Source organism: Epinephelus moara, chromosome 15 (genome assembly GCF_006386435.1).
Source record: "Epinephelus moara isolate mb chromosome 15, YSFRI_EMoa_1.0, whole genome shotgun sequence".
Lineage (NCBI taxonomy): Eukaryota > Metazoa > Chordata > Actinopteri > Perciformes > Serranidae > Epinephelus > Epinephelus moara.
In genome coordinates, this window is record NC_065520.1 from 15,380,461 (window position 1) to 15,400,099 (window position 19,639).

The 19,639-nt window shown below is 43.4% G+C and overlaps 1 protein-coding gene across 1 annotated transcript in view; it reads left to right on the plus strand.

The window, feature by feature from the left end:
* Nucleotides 1–16,133: 16,133 nt before the first annotated feature.
* Nucleotides 16,134–19,639, plus strand: part of nlgn4xa (neuroligin 4 X-linked a) — a 149,742-nt gene continuing 146,236 nt past the window's right edge. Inside the window, exon 1 of the mRNA XM_050063574.1 lies at nucleotides 16,134–16,444. The gene's annotated coding sequence lies outside the window, so the exon portion shown is untranslated. The remainder of the gene's footprint in view (nucleotides 16,445–19,639) is intronic.

The window sequence follows — 19,639 nt, forward strand, 5'->3', positions numbered from 1 at the left end:
GATAACACGCCAGCGAGTATAACTATGCTGCCTCGTGATGTTAGCTGGTTAGCTAGCTAGCAGAAGTCCCCTGTCATCTGTCGTTCATCAAACGAAGCATGATGAATGCAGCAAACGCGATCGGTAGGATGAACTCAACCGGAGACTCCATTGTAGATGCCGGTTGGAAATGTAGATGGCTCGCAGCTTCCTGTTTTAAATACTTACGTATGCGTGAACGTAACCGACGCGGTGACGTAGTGAGTGGTGTCCCAATTCCTAGGGAAAGATTTCAACCCCTCCAGCCCCTTCTGTTTTCCTTTAGTTTGTCTGTGCATTTATTTAATACTTTGGGGTTATACAATAAAGCCGGGCCGTTATATATTAATCCCTCTGTATTTTTATATTTTTATTTTTTATCTGCTCCCGTTTGCCTTGATAGAGTTAATGTATCGCGCCGTCATTTCGATCTCAACACTTCCTGTATCTGTTTCAAATTAAAAGCCCCTTATAACTTCGGTTGAGAGAATCCCTTCATTTTCTAAATAGGCTTTTATTGTGAAACATTTGCAGGAACGTGTTCTTATGTTACTACAACAACATTTCGGCTGGCACATGAACAGACACAGTGACTGAAATAATACTAATTATAATAAAAATAGGACAAAAATAACGATAATTCCGCCTGGCTTTGACGAGAGGCTTCAATTAGGATTTATTTTTTTAGGTGGCTAAAATACATTTTGTTGCTGGCCCCCATCCACAGCAGTACATTGCGTCGCATCAGTGTCAGTCGACCAGCCTGCTTCTCCAAACTGGGGGCGTGCTGACTGACATCTACTGTATGAAACGACCCTTTTCAAACGTGACCATGATCTATGACCACTTGTTTATCATAGTCACCATGACGATTACAAAGATAAAGGGTTTTTTTTCCTCTTCCCACTCAACAAAAGGCGACAGGCGACTGTCTGAATACATAATGTCGGGAGGAGCGATGTTTTGAGTGACTTTAATCCACTGAAGGAGGAATAACAGCAAGGTGTTGAACACTTCCTTGTGGGTGCTGCTGCACCGCACCGCTCTGTGCTGTGATTTCCCCACACACTCTTTGACTTTCAGGCTTAAATGAACTGGAAACATTGAAAGCTAATTGACAACTGAGGCAGAATAGATCGGAACAAAGGCGTGTTGTGATAAGATGATAGTTGAAGGAATCACTACGAGCACCAATCACAACACAGGGAGGTTAGAGCCAGTCAGCAATCACCCAGGATTACTTTCCTGCCAAACAAATAATCCATCTTAATCCAGCATGGCAGCTGTGTGACTGTGGCCTTCCACCCTGCCACTTACTGTCCAACAGATAGAGCTCTAATGCAACTATAATGAACATTTGACATAGTTTGTTTCCTCACTCTGCTGACTCACACAGCCAGAGACATGGGTGATTAAACAAACTAATGCCCACTGCTTATGATTTTATGTGATTAAACAAAATTCCTCAAACCAGGCAGTGAGAGCTGCCGCGTCCACGCCGCCTGCCAGCCGCTAATGGGCTCTCAGTGACCGCAGCCAGTGAGCAGAGTGCTGCGAGGCAGGGCCGGCTTTTTGCAGGTCAAGGTCATAGACTGGATTTCTGTCCCCACAGCCTAGCTTTTTTTCAGTAGTCCGTGGTGAGCATTTGGTGAGTTACCTCGGATGTTTCTCCAACAGCTGCTCCCCAACTCAGTAGGTGGTAAACTGTCCAGGGAGCCAGACCTGCACATTTATGCCACAACGTATCATGTGAAACTGACGTGGCATGCTTGTTGCATAGATCTATGTTTCTCCTCTTTTCAGACACATCACTATCACTATCGCTGACCAACATGTGCAGGAAAATAGAAAATGTTTAGCCTATTCCATAATTCCATGGACGGGTTATGAGATGATGGGCCCCTGGGCACTGACATGCAAAGGGCCCCTCCACCTCTACGACACAAAGACTTTGAGGGGGTATTGTGTCACTTTATGTCTTTTTGAGGTAATTTTGTTGTTTTTTTTTTTGTCATTCTGTGTTTCTTTGTGGTTGTTTTTTGTCCCTCTGTGCTCTGTGGTTGTTTTATGTCTTGCTGTAGTCTTTTTGTGTCTCTTTGTGGTTGTTTTATATCTCTTTGTGGTCGTTTTGTGTCTCTCTGTGGGTATTTTGTGTCTCTTTGTGGTTGTTTTGTGGCTCTTTGTGGTCGTTTCTTTGTCTTGCTGTAGTCATTTTGTGTCTCTTTGTGGTTGCTTTGTGTCTCTTTGTGGTTGTTTTTGTCTCTTTGTGGGAGTTTTGTGTATTTTTGTGGTCGTTTTGTGTCTTTCTGTGGGAATTTTTGTCTCTTTGTGGTTGTTTTGTGTCTCTTTGTGGCTGTGTTGTGTCACTTTGTGGTTGCTTTGTGTCTGTGGGTGTTTTTGTCTCTTTGTGGTTGCTTTGTGTCTGTGGGTGTTTTTTGTCTCTTTGTGGTTGCTTTGTGTCTGTGGGTGTTTTGTGTCTCTTTGTGGGAGTTTTGTGTCTTGTTGTAGTCATTTTGTGTCTCTTTGTGGTTGTTTTGAGTATCTTTGAGGTTGTTTTGTGTCTCCCAGTGGTTGTGATTTGTTTTGCTATTGTCATTGTGTGTCTCTTTGTGGTTGTGTTGTGTCTTTTTGTGGTTGTTTTGTGGCTCTTTGTGGTCGTTTTTTGTCNGTTTTGTGTCTTTTTGTGGTTGCTTTGTGTCTCTTTGTGGTTTTTTGTGTCTCTTTGCAGTCGTTTTGTGTCTCTTTGTGGTTGTTTTGTGTCTCTTTGTGGTTGTTTTGCTCCGTTTTGTAGTTATTTTATGTGTCTTTGCTGGTCCTTCACATCCCTTTGTGGTTGTACTGAAACTCCTCCTTCCTGGTTGGTTGGTGTTAATTCAACCTTTGATATTTTTCAAGTGAAAACCAGGGGCCCCCTGGCTATTTGGGCCCCTAGGCCTATTCCCAGTAGGCCCCTTAAGGAATCATGTTAAAATGTTCAGTTCAGAGGAGGACCCAAATTTAGATTCAACAGACAGGTATGCAGTTTTCAACAAAAGGCGAACTTAAATATAGCTGTTCAAGGATTTCCAAAAAGGCAGGCAACTCAAAATCCAACAGGGAGCAGAAACAAAAATCCAAACTAAAAAAAAACAACCAGGAAAAGACATGAAGACCAGGGATGGATGTAGGGTGTGGAGGGGAACACTAGGGTGGAGCAGACAAGACTAATACAGAACAGGTGTGATGGGTAGACTCAGGGAACAGGGAAGGACTAACGAGACAGGTGTGGCAGTGAACAGGCGGGAAAACACACAAAGACAGGAAGTAAAACCAGACATGACACATGAGGAGAGAACCTACAAAATTAAACAGGAAGCAGATTAAATATGAGGGGGTTAAAGTAAAGTATCACCACAACTTCAGTTTAACATACCATGTCCACGGTAAGCTATGGTACAAATAAAAACATGACCTTTTCCAAAGTAATTCCTTCCCACTGGCCCTCGAGTGTCACAACACGGTGTCACCCTGACCCATGGAGAGCTCTCTGAATTAAGGTGGAGGGTATAAATAAACATGTACACACTTATCACTTACTCACCAGCATGAAGGAAAGTCTGTTACCATGGATACTGACGAGCGCCTCTCGGCTGATGTGTTAAATTATATGATTTCCCCTCGAAAAAAAAACGTATGGTAAAGTAAGAACCAGCTAGAGTGCATAAACTCACAGCCACACATGAATCTTGTCTGAGGGCCCTACCACCCATGGAAGCAGAACAGCCCTTTCTGTACAAAGGGGCAGTGTGATGGCCAGTCGCTCCCATGAACTTTGCTTCATTTGTGTTTTAATTTGTTGTCTTTTTGCCTTTGTGACCGGAGCTCATATGGCCTGTGACAGAGATACGATCGTCAACATCAGAGAAGGAAGCGTGAGGATTGGATTAAGTGCAGCGGACCTTGAAACTATCACTGCCCGCAGCGTCTTTGGACCACCCAGCCAGACCAGCTGAACAAGTGCCACTGAGGGCTGTGCGACCGCCGCGGGAGGGGAGTGGGAGAGCCGGGATAAAAGCTTGGCTGGCCCCGCTTGGACCTTGAGCTGTTCCATTACTCAGCCTATTCCTAGCTGATGTCTGGTTGAAACAGGACTCAGGCTGGCCTAGCAACAGGAGACTGAAGATTGTTGCGGCCACATCTTTGCACAGACCTGGTTCTCACAAGGAGGATAAAACTACTAACAAAAAGCGTTTTCTACGAGGATCAAACAAAAGTACTAAGACTCAAACAAAACGAAGACTGGTAACATGCATGGATGCCTTGGACGCTAGACAATACTCTCCTGAGCAACATAACAAGACAAAGTGACACAAGACAAAGGGAGACAAGGACTATTTATACATGAGGTAGGAGGAACACAGGTGAGACCAATCAGGGAGTGGGGAGACAATCACAGTGGCGGGAAAATCACATAAAGGGAGGAAGTCAGGGTCTGAAATGAGAGGGAAAAGGTGAGTACAAAATAAAACAGGAAGTGCAAGACGAGACTAGACATGAGTGACTTCAACTTAACATGAAAGTGCTCATGACAATGAAAGACTAAACATGAAAATAAACTAAGGCATGATATGATAAACACAAAACATAAACATGAATCAACTCAACAGATTTTACATGACGTGACACTGTCCCTTTTGATGTGGGGCGGCTGTGGTTCAGAAGGTAGAGCACGTCATCCTCTAATCGGAAGATCGGCGATTTGATCCCTGGCTCCTCCAGTCCGTATGTCGAAGTGTCCTTAAGAAAGATACTGAACCCCAAATTGCTCCAGATGGCGTTTCCATTGGAGTTTGAATGCATGTGAATGGTAAGTGAGTAGCAGGTGGTAACATGTATGGTAGCCTCAGGCACCAGTGTGTGAATGTGTGTGTGAATGGGTGAATGTGATAAGTAGTGTAAAAGCACTTCCAGTGGTCAGAAGACTAGATAAGCGCCACACAAGTGCAGTCCATTTACTATGTAGCTTGGTTAAGGCTGAGGTCGTCGTCCATCTTGCTATAATTTCCTTTCTGCTTTGAAAATCTAGTTTTGCTAAATTGTTTAGTTTGGAGATGCTGTAGCTAGTGATGGCCAAATGAAGCTTCATGAACCATTTTATTTATTCTTTAATAAAGGTTTCTATAATTCATGAGGTTATGCTTGAAGTGAAGTCGGTGTATGGTGTTTTAAAAGTGTTTCATGTGCCCCGTTTTGACTTTGAGGACTCTAAAGGTAGTGATGTCCAAATGAAGCTTCATGAAGCACCAGTTGTATTTGCTGAACCCACTAGATGGCGCTCTTGGTGTAATGAAAAAGGCTCAAGGGATGGCAATGCAGTTTGGTTTCAACTAGTAATGGCCAAATGAAGCTTCATGAACCATTTTCTTTATTTTTTGGGTCCACTCTGGCACTCTTTGTTCAACAAAGGGCTGAAACCAAACTGCATTGCCATCCCTTGAGCCTTTTTCATTACACCAAGAGCGCCATCAAGTGGGTTCAGCAAATACAACTGCTGGTGCAGGACGCTTCATTTGGCCATCACTAGTTGAAACCAAACTGCATTGCCATCCCTTGAGCCTTTTTCATTACACCAAGAGCGCCATCTAGTGGGTTCAGCAAATACAACTGGTGGTTCATGAAGCTTCATTTGGACATCACTACTTGATATCTGCAACTTTCTTACCTTTGCTGGACTATGGTGCTTTTCATATATGCCCCTGACCAGTGCCTAAAGAAGTTAGACACTGTGTACCATTGTGCTTCATTACTGCTTGTGGCAGTCACATACACCACTGTACTCTGTATGCCACTGCTAAATAGCCGTCTTTGCATTGGTTGTTTTTTATATACAAATCTATTCTTGGCCTGGTTCCTTCTTATCTTTCTATATACTACATGTGCAGGAACCATAATCAATACGCCCTTCGCTCTTGTAATATTCTTCAAATGCTGGTTCCAAGGATGAAAACAGAACTTGGCAAAACAAGCTTTTAAATAGACTTCCCCTTCACCCTGGAATAATTTACAGAAGGATCTGAAATTGGCAGAGCTGATCACTGTGCGGGAATTCAAGTCCGTTAGTCAGCAATGACAATGGTGTGACATCATGTCATTACATTTCCAGCTGCTGCGATGTTTGACTTTGAAAGTTCAGTCACCTAAAAGTTCAGCTAGACGTGTTTGATTTGAGGAGTCAGAACTCTGATAGAAGAAGCAAAGATGCAGTTATACTTCACTGACAGCAGCCTCAGAGGACCATGATGCAATGCAGCAAAATGCTAGTAAACTGGACTGATTTATGTTACGTAATTGAGATGTGCATGACAGTGGCAGTCACACCTGTTCGTCTGTCCTTCAGATGCTAAAATCAAAGACAGTTGAGTGTTTTTGGACGATGATAAGACAGAGTCAGGTGAATCTGATGCAATGGTGCAAAAGAGAAGTCAATGACAACAAGGCTTTAACTGTTTGTTAAAGGGATAGTTCAGATCTTTTGAGGTTGTGGGGTACTTATCCATAGACAGTTTAGGACATACAGTAGATGTCAGTCGGCACGCCCCCGGTTTGAAGAAGTCGGCTGGAGTCTGACGCAAGATAGCCCATAAGTTAGGGGATAGGCACTGAACCAATCCGGTTACAGATCGGGCAGTGACAGGCTGAATCATGAATCAAACTATCACAGTTGCACAAAACTCATTTCTGTCCAACTCAAATACATTAATTGGACTCAAACTAATGTCACACTTTGATTGAAATGCACAACAAACACCAGCTGCGGCGCTGAAATATCCACTTCACCTTAGACTTTATGATATCCTGTTCATATTGTGATCCATGACATCCCATCTGTCTGTCTGTCTGCTCGCTATGGCAGCTGCCATTTATGATTTGGATCAAAAGCCCTGTTGGTCAGCGGATCGCCTGGAAAAATCGGCGGCCTAAGGTCGGGGAGAAACTGTGGGCAACATCAATCCACATTCATGAGATTCAGCGGTGACATGGGACATCTGCGAGGTGCAGTTCTGTGTTTGAGAGCAAGGATCACTGACAGGTCAAGGAGAGGAGAGGAACAATATCTATGCAGACAGTGGAAATACCTGCAGCGAATCAAAAAGAGGCGGAAAAGGAGAAAGGATGATGAAGAATATGAACAAGGGTCAAAACACAAAAAGGGCACCAAACATTTTTGGCCAACTTAAAACTTCTTTGTATCTACGATTGGACATTTCTATAATAATTTCTACTTCACCACATCTGCTTGCAAATTAGAACAGATCACCGAAACCTAAACCTGTTGTCTTGAAGGAGTAGTTGGGATTTTTTGAGGTGGGATTCTATGAGGTACTTATCCATAGCCGGCATATCACATACAGTAGATAATGAAACTTCTTTATTTGTATGCCCTAAAAGCAGTTTGAAAATTACATGATGAAGATATAGGGTTTGTTTTGAGGCTTGTTTGCTTTGATTGACAGGTGTCTCATCCTATTACACTTTGCCGTGGTGGTTGCTGCTTTCTTATCCCAACACAGCCTCGACCAGGCTCCACCAAATTTAGTTTTTCTGTCCACAAATAGCTGCCAAAATGGCTGCAAGGGGTGAACCCAGGATCTGTAAGTGCTGGATCCTTGACATTCCACTTAAAGCATCTCTATAACATCTTTAATTTGGACCTCCCTGCATGGTAAACCCCAGCAAGCCTCAAATTCTACTACCAGTTTGTAGTGCAGGCGTTCTGTTATTGTATTGTATTATCCGAAAATGTTTTGGATACAAGACACTTGGATGAGGCTGAACTGGATTTTCAGAAAGTTTTTCATACATTTTAGTACTTTTATTTCTGTCTTTTGTTTTGACTCTGTTGAAGTCTGTTATGCTTTCGTTTTTCGGGTGCCCCACTCTCAAGACTTTTTTTGCTGGGACCATAAAGAGCCTGGGGAGGGAAGTACTTTATACAACTGATACTGATAAACAACACATATGAAAATTACAAATGCCATTTATTTGGAATTTTTGATCTGACACTTCTGATCTGATTACACTAAGGAACTAAGTCCTCCAACCAATATGACCTCAGAGTAGTGATGTCCAAATGAAGCTTCATGAACCACCAGTTGTATTTGCTAAAGAAAATGGTTCATGAAGCTTCATTTGGCCATCGCTAGTTAAACCAAACTGCATTGCCATCCCTTGAGCCTTTTTCATTACACCAAGAGCGCCATCAAGTGGGTTCAGCAAATACAACTGGTGCTTCATAAAGCTTCATTTGGACGTCACTACTATACACTGTTCAGAGGCCGCTGCAGAGTGAAGTCGCTGCCGTGTTCAGAGGGAACGGCCATGCGCTCTTGGTGTAATGAAGAAGGCTCAAGGGATGGCAATGCAGTTTGGTTTCAACTAGCAATGGCCAAATGAAGCTTCATGAACCATTGTCTTTATTTTTTGGGTCCACTCTGGCACTCTTTGTTCAACAAAGGGTTGAAACCAAACTGCATTGCCTTCCCTTGAGCCTTTTTCATTACACCAAGAGCGCCATCTAGTGGGTTCAGCAAGTACAACTGGTGGTTCATGAAGTTTCATTTGGCCATTACTACCTCAGAGGGCTCATATTTCTACCCTCTGAATACGACTCCTATGGACAACAGAATTGCTCATATGTGACTGTTAATGGTTGCAGTTTTACACACTTTCTTAATAAGGCTAATCATGCACTGTTCATATGTTTTCCAAAAAAAAGTAATGCACCAAAAATCGTACATATCACAGTATATATCTCACAGTATCATGAGCCAGTAATTTGTGCGTAACCCACATATTTTGGAAGGCTGTGGCCACGTGAATTGTGTGCTTATGGAAGTAAAGAAGGAAGCGGTCCAAAGCGGTCCGCTATGGGGTGGTGGATGGGTCACAAAACACAGGACTTTCCCCAGGAGACTGGTGTTCGGAATCGTTAGAACTTTAAATCAACTTTGAGCAATTTTAAGGTGCGTCCTCACCATGTTTATTTTTCTAAACCTAACCCCCATAACTAGTTTATGTTGCGTGACTAGACGTCAGCGATCAGCCCCGCCCCTGCCTGCCGCCCAGCACACAACACATCCGACTCTGATTCCTGTCCCTGCAGGTGGTGAGCCCACAATGTGACGAGTCCATGTTAATTATTTGGACTGGATAAAGCAGTTTCACATACCAAAAAAAGAAAATGTGTTTTTGCAATGCTGCTCATCATGGAGTGGTTTCTACACAGTGGCTGACATATAAATGCAAATGGCCCTTTCTCGAGCCAGTGATTCGTTTGTCCGTTCTGGGCTACTGTCGAAACAAGGCGGTGCAACATGCCAGTCTCATTAGACGAGGACTGTATGTAGATATTAATGGCTCATTCTGAGGCAAGAAAAAATGCTCTAATTCTTATTTTCAGGTGATTATACACTTAAGGAAACATGCCTATTATATTATATCGCATTTCTGCCAATATATCCTGCACACTGGACCTTTAAAGTCTTACCTTTCCAGGCTGTCCAGGGAGATTGGAGCAAATACACAGAGTCTCCACTTGTTTACAAAAGCTGAAATCTCAGCAGCACTGAACAGCAGAGGAGTGACTGGCATTGATCACTGGCAGACTGTGGTTATTTTGTGGGAAGAGACTGTAAAATGTTTCTGATGTCTCCTTTAAAGATCATGCTTTAAAAAAAAAAGAAAAAAGGCTGGAATAAGAAGCCATCTGCTTCATCTCTATTGCATCAACACAGGGACAATGCTAAGTGTTCGCTGAAGAGGCCTTGTCCTTGTCTTCACGTGTCAACACCAGAGAGCTGGCTGCTCCTGAAGAATCCCATCGTCATGCCTCAGCGGTCCCTTTACTGCCTTTATGTATCTGTTTGCTACCCCGAGGCGACAGGAATTGTCTGTGCTTAAACACAGAGGAAGAGAGGAGTCCTCGCCGTCTCAGATCTCCCCCCTCTCCCCTCGTCTCTGTCTCTCTGCATGCGGTTACTGCCACTGTTTGTCTAAATCATCAGAGGCGAGCTTGTCCTCTGTGAAGTATTAAACGCCACACTTCTTGCCCTCAACTTGTGGTGCTGCTGTAAGTCTACAGGTCTGACAGTCTCTTCATTTTGCAGGGGAGCACACGGCCACACACTCCATCCATCTGTTCGCACTCCATCCACGGCTGGATTTATACCGGGCTTTACCTTGTTTCCTGCACAGATCTGATGTGCTGTTGACTGTAAGATGCATGTAGCAATACTTTACTTTGACAGCAGCTGTATATTGTTTTTTGGGCCTTAAATGTCTCATCATTAATCCTGATGACGTCATAGTGATACCATCTGGGTTATCACAGCTTGGCTATAGCTTGAGTTCACTCAACTAGCATGGAAAAATGTTTTCAGTTACTTAACTAATTTTTCCAATGTAAAGTGGCAAACTATCAATTTTACCAAACACTAAAAAAATACACTTACTGAAAAGATTAAAGGGACAGTCCAGATTTTTTTTGAAGTGGGTTTGTTTGAAGTACCTATCCATAGAAAGTATATTACATACAGTAGATGTCAGTCGGCACGCCCCCAGTTTGGAGAAGCAGTCTGGAGTCCAACATGGAAGCTAAGCAAGCACTGCTGCAAAACATATTTTAGCAACCTAAAAAAAGTCCCACTGGAAAAAAAAAGTCAAAATCACTTAAAGTGTATGTTATATGAGAGTATTTTCACAGCTTGAGCTTTCTGTCAGACAGCTCATTCTGACAGGGAAGCCATTTGCTGACGACTCTTTGATTGTTTCCTTGCATAATGACCAGCCTGAACTTGGCCCTGTCCTTAGCAACTTTTCTGACCGGTGTAATTTATCTTATCTAGACATTAATGTGTCCAAGACTGAAGAAATGATGTGTGGAATTTAAGTTGCTCCCGTCTGGCCGCAGATACAGATTGCCTCGGTGCAGGACAAACAGACTTAAGAACTCTTTTGTTACTGCTGCCATCAACATCCTCAATGAATGACTAGTTTTTTGTCTATTATTGTGTCTATTATCTATTATTTCCTATCTGTAGTTCTTGTTTTTTCTGTGTATTGTATTTTAGATGTGATTGCTGCTGGCTGTACCACAATTTGCCCCTCGGGAATAATAAAGCTGACCTTGACCTTGACCTTGATTATTGGCTGTAGTTCCCCATATATGCGCTCGTATGCCACTGGACTCCGCCTGTTCTCATTCTCATGTCGTCAAAATATGGCAATTTTGTCAGTTATTTCAAAGTCAATCACTGGTGCAAGAAGGCACATTTCATGGTCTTATGATACGCCACCAGGGGGCATTAGTGTGTAATGTTGCCGGACAGCATCGGTTAGAAACGTAAGTGGTACAAACGTTGGAATGATTCGGCACTCGGCGGCATCCGTTAGAAACACTACCGGTATCAATGTAATATAAGGAAATATAAGGAAAGTCTCTATAGGGTAGGGTGTGCAGTAGGGGATGGCTCCCACAAATGCTAGACCTCACATGGGAGCCTCTTGTTTTCTTCCTGTGTAAATGTTGAGCCAAACCATGACTTATTTTTTTTTCTAAACCTAACCCCTTGCTTTTGTTGACAATCTGGCACTAGTGATGGCCAAATGAAGCTTCATGAACCACCAGTTGTATTTGCTGAACCCACTAGATGGCGCTCTTGGTGTAATGAAAAAGGCTCAAGGGATGGCAATGCAGTTTGGTTTAACTAGCGATGGCCAAATGAAGCTTCATGAACCCTTTTCTTTATTTTCTGCAGTCTGGCACTCTTTGTTCAACAAAGGGTTGAAATCAAACTGCATTACCGTCCCTTGAGCCTTTTTCATTACACCAAGAGCGTCAACCCCACTTAAAAAAATCTGAACTATCCCTTTAATTCTATGCAGTTACAGATTAGCTTTGAATTCAGCTCAGGTGCAGGATCCTTGGGTCAAATTCAAACCACGACCAGTCCTTATCTGTTTATATGAAATCTGTGGCTAATGTGCATTGTGTAGAAGGAGGGGTGGTGGAAGTGGCTATCTTTCAATTTCAGGATTTGCTTTTTAAAAAATTGGATTACAGAGGTGACCCAGTGAGTCCTCTGACAATAATAAAAACTAAGTCTCTCTGGCACATTTGAACACAAATGTAATGCATTCTAAAAAAAAAAAAAAATTACAATTTACACCAGTAAGCTGAAAAACACCTTTATCAGATTTACTTCTACTAAAACCTCCCCTATGGGTGTGGTTTGGGTGATGACATCATCAGTGACAGCTCCATCATGTAGCATTTGCGCTAATACGGGAGGAGAAAGGTCGTATGTGTCATACCCAGAGGTCCACTGCCACAGGTTGCAGGTGGTTTTGTAATCCAGCTGAACATTTGATTTGGCTTCACCCAGGCAGCAGTGACGCTCCCTCATCAGTCTTATGAAAGTCACCCAGTCAATCTGGGCCAAGCCACTGACTGAAGCTGATATATACTTCAGAGGCGAGGAGGATACCCCCGACTGCTGAGGGTTATGATGTGGGGAGAGGGAATAAATGATGACGATATCAAAGGGAGGCCTGCCTTCTGTGCAGCTCCCAGCCTGTCTCGTCCTCGGGCTCTGACTCCACTGTTCAGTCCCGCTCTAGGCCTGTTTTCACTGACACTGATGATGAGAAACATTGCTGATTTTATTCATGTTGATTTGAAATGAGCTTGACCTTGATATCACAGGGAATCCTACTGAAATTTTAAAAGCGTTAGCCTCCATTTCCAGCCTTTTATCAATATCTAATTTTACATGCAGACTGTTGAAGGGAAAGGATATCATCTGTGGGTTATGAGTAGCCTGTGCTTATCATTGCTTTCTTGAGATCAGTTAAATTGTGTTTGTAAATTGCATACAAAGACTTCAGCTTGTTTTCATCCCCATGTGGTCAAATACAAATACTTTGTCAAACCCCTCAGCCTGTGATTGCGACGATAAAGGCAGCCTAGATGAGATGCACCTGGCTTTCAACTAGCTCCTTTGTAAAACCATCTGCGGCAATACTTCCAGTTGAGAGCGACTGACACAGTATAAAGACAAAGTCCAAGTCAGGCTGGAGGGAGGGGAGGTGGACTGGTCAAACAGAACAAGATTTTCACCCAGGAGACCAAAATTTGTGTCCCGTATGAAACCAAAAGTCAGTGTTGTTTTAGCATAACGTTACATAATTTATGTGAGGTCGCTGTTAAGTAATAAACATACTTATTTTAACACCGGGGCAGAGACAGAAGGCAGGCGGGTTTACCGCAAATAAGACGAGACGGGAACATCAGAGGCGGATAAAGTTGGCAACAGGAAATGAGAGTGGCGAAGAACAATCTGGCAAATGGTGCCTTTGAGGCTGGGATACATGTACTGGCTGCGTGTAATCGGGAACAGGTGAACTGAGTTGCCTTTATGAGGTGGGTGAGACTCCAACACAAATAATTGGGTCTTGCCTAAGCAGCCGCCTACATTGCCTATAGAAAGATCCACCACTGATTATACCAAGAAAAGCAAAGGTCACTAAACTGGTTGGGAAAGATGACAGATTGACAGAGCAAAATAATGTCGTGTCCAGGTGCACCATTGAGCATCCTTATTTCTTGGAACCCCAAACAGACGTCAATTTAGATGGCTTTAAAGGCAAGTCCAAATTGCTGAATGGATGGTAATCCTGTGTGTTAGAAAAGGCTGTCCTTGCCAGAAAAAAAGCAATATGGTTGTTTGCTCGAATTTGAAATGACCTATAAGTGACCTCTTGTGGTCGTACAAATAATGAAGAGGAAGCAGCAGGACATTGTTACAGTGCCAGAATTCTGCTACAGAAAATGACACATTACTTATGTTTGGGGTGTCAGAGACTACAGCTGTAAAATCTAGATAAATACAATAGATTTTCTTTCTGCTTAGATTGGTATCAAAAAAAGGACTGTAAGACCTCAGTGGATAATTCAGCTCTGGGTTAAAACCTCCTGAATGTCTGGATCTTAAATTATCATTAAAAAAACGGTGAGCACACATTAGCTGGTGCAAGGCTAACCGTTGTCTCCAACATGCCAAACAGCGTTGGACAAACATTGATTTGCAGTGTATTTTGGAGAAGAAGAGACCTCTGGTGATAATTCAGCTCCTGGTAAAAATCTCCTCAAGATCTGGATCCAAAATAAGGTGAGCACAAATTAGGTGAGTACACATTACCAGGCGCTGAGTTAGCAGCCTGTTGCCGGTTTTAACCACCAGGTCTGTATGTTTTGGAGAAGATGAGACCTCTGTGGATAATTCTGCTCCCGGTAAAAACCTCCTGAACGTCTGGATCTTAAGTTATCAGAAAAAATGTGAGCACACATTAGCAGGTGCAAGGCTAACGGTTGTCTTCATGCCAAAAAACAGCGGCGGAAAAACATTGATTTGCAGTGTATGTTAGAGAAGAAAAGACCTGTGGTGATAATTCTGCTCCCGATAAAAATCTCTGAAAGATCTGGATCCGAAATAAGGTGAGCATAAAGCAAGTTATCAAAGAAAAAAAGGTGAGTACAGATTACAAGACGCTGGCTTAGCAGCCTGTTACCGGTTTTAACCACCAGGTCTGTATGTTTTGGAGAAGAAGAGACCTTTGTGAATAATTTGGCTCCCGGTTAAAAACTCCTGAAGGTCTGGATCTTAAATTATCTGACAAAAAAAAAGAGAAAAAGATAAGCACACATTAGCAGGTGCAAGGCTAACGGTTGTCTCCAACATGCCAAAGGGCGCCGGAAAAACATTGATTTGCAGTTTGTTTTAGAGAAGAAGAGACCTACAGTGATATCTCTGCTCCCGGTTAAAATCGTCTGAAGATCTGGATCCAAAATAAGGTGAGCACAAATTAGGTGAGTACACATTACCAGGCGCTGGGTTAACAGCCTGTTATTGGTTTAAACCACCATGTCTGTATGTTTTGAAGAAGAAGAAGAGACCTCTGTTGATAATTCTGCTCCCGGTTAAAATCTCCTCAAGATCTGGATCCGAATTAAGATGACCACAAGTTAAGTTATCAAACAAAAAAAGGTGAATATACATTATCAGGGGCTGGGTTAACAGCCTGTTATTGGTTTTAACCACCGGATTTGTATGTTTTGGAGAAGAAGAGACCTAGGGTGAAAATGCGGCTCCCGGTTAAAATCTCTTCAAGATCTGGATACGAAATAAGGTGAGCACAAATTCGGTGAATACACATTACCAGGTGCTGGGTTAGCAGTCTGTTACTGGTTTTAACCACCAGGTCTGTATGTTTTGGAGAGGAAGAGACCTCTGGTGATAATTCAGCTCCCGGTAAAAATCACCTCAAGATCTGGATCCAAAATAAGGTGAGCACAAATTAATTGAGTACACATTACCAGATGCTGGGTTAGCAGCCTCTTACTGGTTTTAACAAGCGAGTCTATATGTTTTGTAAAGGAAAAGATCTGTGTGGATAATTCGGCTCCCGGTTAAAACCTCCTTAACAATGAACACTGAAGGAATTCTAACCAGGAGACGTTTCAGCTGACTGTAATCTCCTTAATGCACCTTTAAATGGGGTTGATTGAAAATATACTTACATATTATTAATATTTGTTTATTTATGTTTTTATTTATATAAAATAAAATGACAACAAAAACATTTTGCGGGACAGTGATGGGCGACTGGGGTTCATAGTTCTTTTTGCCCCAGGCCTCCTTCTGTCTGTAATTTTAACACAACCCAGACTTCAGTATTGTGCCGTATACCAACATGATAACTATTCTCTCCATCACAGTGAAGTAAGTATTCCTTATGTTTCTGTAGTGTCGCTCTAAACACCTATGGGCACTCCAGGACCTCGAGCTGAGGAGCAGCCGTTGCCATGTTCCATGCTCCATGCCAGAGCTGCCACAACACAGCGGCTGGTTAAGGGTGATTGAGAGAATGCGGCAATCTATTGGCTGCAGGCTTAGTAAATTTCAGGCGGTGTAGTCCAATGGCAAGCTAGGGAGAGAGAGACAGAGGGAGAGAGGGAGAGAGAGAGACCTGGTTTCTCTTAACACTAATCTTGTCCTCGCAATACACTCGCTCTATGAGAGCAATTAGATTCAGCACCGTTTCCAGTGCCTCTGCAATGACTCATTGAAACATCTTCTGTGCTGATAAAGCCGCATCTCTATTCTCCCCCACCACACACACACACACACACACTCACACGCACGCACGCACACACTCACAGGACGTATAGCCGGGCTGCCTTCTACATCGGGACTGCGCTTCTTACTTTGGATTTGCAGAGCAGCAGGCTGGACGTGGACTTAATTGTATTTTTTTTTCTTCCTATGTGGTGTGTGTTTCGCCCGAAGTCGGGACTTATATAAAAGAGACGGTGGAGATACAGGCTGAGGTAAGTGTGCTGATGCTGAGCCTTACAGATTTTCCTTCCAGCAGGAAAACAGACTAAATTTACAGACCAGCGGCTGGATTTCTGTGCGTTTTCAGGCGCTGACCCCCCCCCCCCCCCTCCTTCTCCTCCTCCTCATCTGACGGCTTGTCCGGACGCGCTTCAGTCATAATCCACAGGGAATGCAACCACAGACATTAACTGCGAACCTTAGTCGTTTAGAAAAATCACAACTTCTCAGAAAAAATGCAAAGAAACAGGCGGAATATGGAGGTTTGAGCCACACACCTCCGCAGCAGCAGAGGCTGATTCTTGCGCACTTGCATCCGACTCCAGTTTGCTCATTTGGACATGTTGATGAGAGACTGAATGATTGCAACCAGCCAGTGGGAAGGATGCTGATCACACGCAGGCACATCACTAATAATCACGCTTTTTATTAACTGTGCAAACCGGCTGTATCAATGCAGACACACGGGCTTGCAGTGGTGCTTTAACCAAACTCGGTGCCAAAGCAACAGCTCGGTTAACTTTAACGCGGCCACACGGACAAGACAGGCGGCTGTGATGTGACAGCACCAAGCGCCTCTTCCTCAAGATGGCAAATCGTTTAAACCCATTTCACACCTGCGTTTTCTTTCTTTCTTTCTTTTTTTTTTAACCCCTCAACTCTGTGTGTGTGTGTGTGTGTGTGTTTGTGTGTGAACGCGGTGCAGCAGCAGAGTCAGGCATCTTCCAGCATCCCTCATGCGCGCATCGCTATCCAAGCAGCCACAAGATGGTGGTGTAGATATCTGGATGTGGATTTTGAGGGAAAAGGGAAAAAAGGGGGTGGATGAGGAGGAGGTGGGGGGGGGGGGGGGGGGGGGGGGGGTTTGGAGTGGGGGTTTGTGCCTTGCATGAATTTTTACAGCTACACCGCTGCTAATGCCGTGATTTTCAGCTTGTGTTCACACTGGGTGGCATTCACGCGGGCCCCTGCCAGAGAGGTGCGTGGACTGCAGCTTCACACAGGCTGCTGGTTTCACATGGGATGACCTTGTGTGTGTGTGTGTGTGTGTGTGTGTGTGTGTATGTGTAGCAGGTGTGTGTGTTATCATGCACATACCTGCTCCAGGATGAAATGCCCAGATTGGCTTTTAGAGCCATCTTTTACTCGAAAATACAAGATTGGAGTTGTTGTAATGCTACTGTGTGTGTGTGTGTGTGTGTGTGTGTGTGTTTGGAAAAGGTGTAGGTGCCTCTTTTGCATCTCAGACCTGCTCAGGTCTGCACCGCTTTTGTGGGAGGGGTTATAACTGATACAAAATGAATCTTTAATGGAATATATTCCTAAAAAGCTTCGTTTGGCCGTCCAATGCAGCTCAGCTTTGGCTCATTCTGGTTGCCTTCCTTCCTTCACTGTCTTTAGCAGAGGGGGAAATGGCCAGGCAGGTGTAAGATTCACACCAGTTAAAGATTACGGTAACTCTCCCTGAGCTGTTGTATGACAGTGATTGAGAGAGCCGTACACGTCCAGCTTCTCGGAATCTGCATGTTAACGTCGAAAAACATTTTCCCGCAGTTCCAATCAAACAGTCAGTTGTGTTCCTCTCCCAGCTCCCGCCTTTGCCCACTTTCAGCAGGCTGCACAGCTCGTCCAGGATGAAAGTCATTTAAAACGGAAGTCAAACACTCACAACACGTACACCCAGTAATCCACTGCTCCTGCATGTTCCGGATAATATTGAGGATTCCGCGAACATGTCAGGGGACCAAAGCAGGAAATTGGTTTTATTGTTTTGTCGGAGAGTAATCTTTGGTGGGAGCGGGTGCCTTTAAATATGCACTTGTGGTTTTACCTTAAATCTTATTTTATTTCTAATTCCACTGACCCCGGTCTTGTCTTTTTATAATGACGAAGGGAAGTCAGTTAGGGTAAAAATAAAAACTGCAGGCCTTCCGACATATGGTACATCAACATGAGAGGTCAGTGATGACGCTGAGCAGGAGGCTGGACCACATGTGCTGTATTTGGAGAGGGTTTAGCTGTGTTAGGTGAACATTTGTTTTTAAGAGAATGTGTCAATAGTATTTTTTATGAAATGACTTGCATGTGAATGGCAAACAAACACCCAAAACTGGCCCGCCAAAGGGTCCAATCCAGCCCAGTGGATGACTTTGTACAACTAACTGATGCTCCTGTGGAAGCTAAGAGGCGCCAGGTTTCAGGATCAAGTACTTACTTCAGGTCAAATGTTGCCTCACGGGACGTGTTTCCCTTTTATCCAATTGCTGCGAAATGATTAGCGATGCTGCTATATAACAATCTCCCCGTACACGATTAACTCACTATCTCTTCTTTAAGCCAAGTCGGAGACGAGCGAGGATTATAAATTGAACACCCCCAAATAAGGGTGCGCCAATCGACCTCCAAAATCATTATCAGCCATTCTAAGTAGTCTGAAAGCTGATCAGAAGATGACGCAAAACACAAGGCGCTATTTCTCTACCTTCACTAGCTTCTGACAAACTGTAGCTCACTGCTAAACTGACGCCCAGCTCAACTTCCTGTCCCCGGTGTAGACACGCTGTCTTTCTCACACCTTTCTGAACACTTTTGTAGAGGCTGCAATATGCCAAAAAGTCTGCTGTTTGTAGTTTTACCTTCCAGCAACTTCATCCTCAACTCCATTAATCCACCAGCAACCTTCGTCTCCCTGGCCATCATCACACTGGCTGGATAATGGAGGTCAATGAGGCATTCTCGGAGCTTTGCAAAGCTTATTATTAGCCAGAGTCATCGTTTGGTTTTGTTTTTGTTGGTCAAATTTCGTATTATTCTCAAATTGATTATTTTGACAAACTATTTTTATTTGGTGGAATACGTGTGGTGCCGATGAGTTAACAGCCTAATCAGCACGTTGCGTCGTCTCCTGGTGTTATATTGGCACACCTGGAGATTTACCGGGAAGTATCCAGGCTCCTTTGTCCTTCTCTGACAACTTATTATTTAACCCAAATGTCATTTGTGGTAATATGTTTCATTTTGCGGTGCAAAGTTTATTACGACAACCCACAATGTCAGCTGATTAATGATTAACATAATCAATGGCTCAGAGCTCCTGTAAAGCGGAGTGATACATGCAGAGATAGTAGTTCCAGTCCTGTCCAATCAAAATGCTCAGCTGGAATTAACTGTTGTTTAATATATCAGAA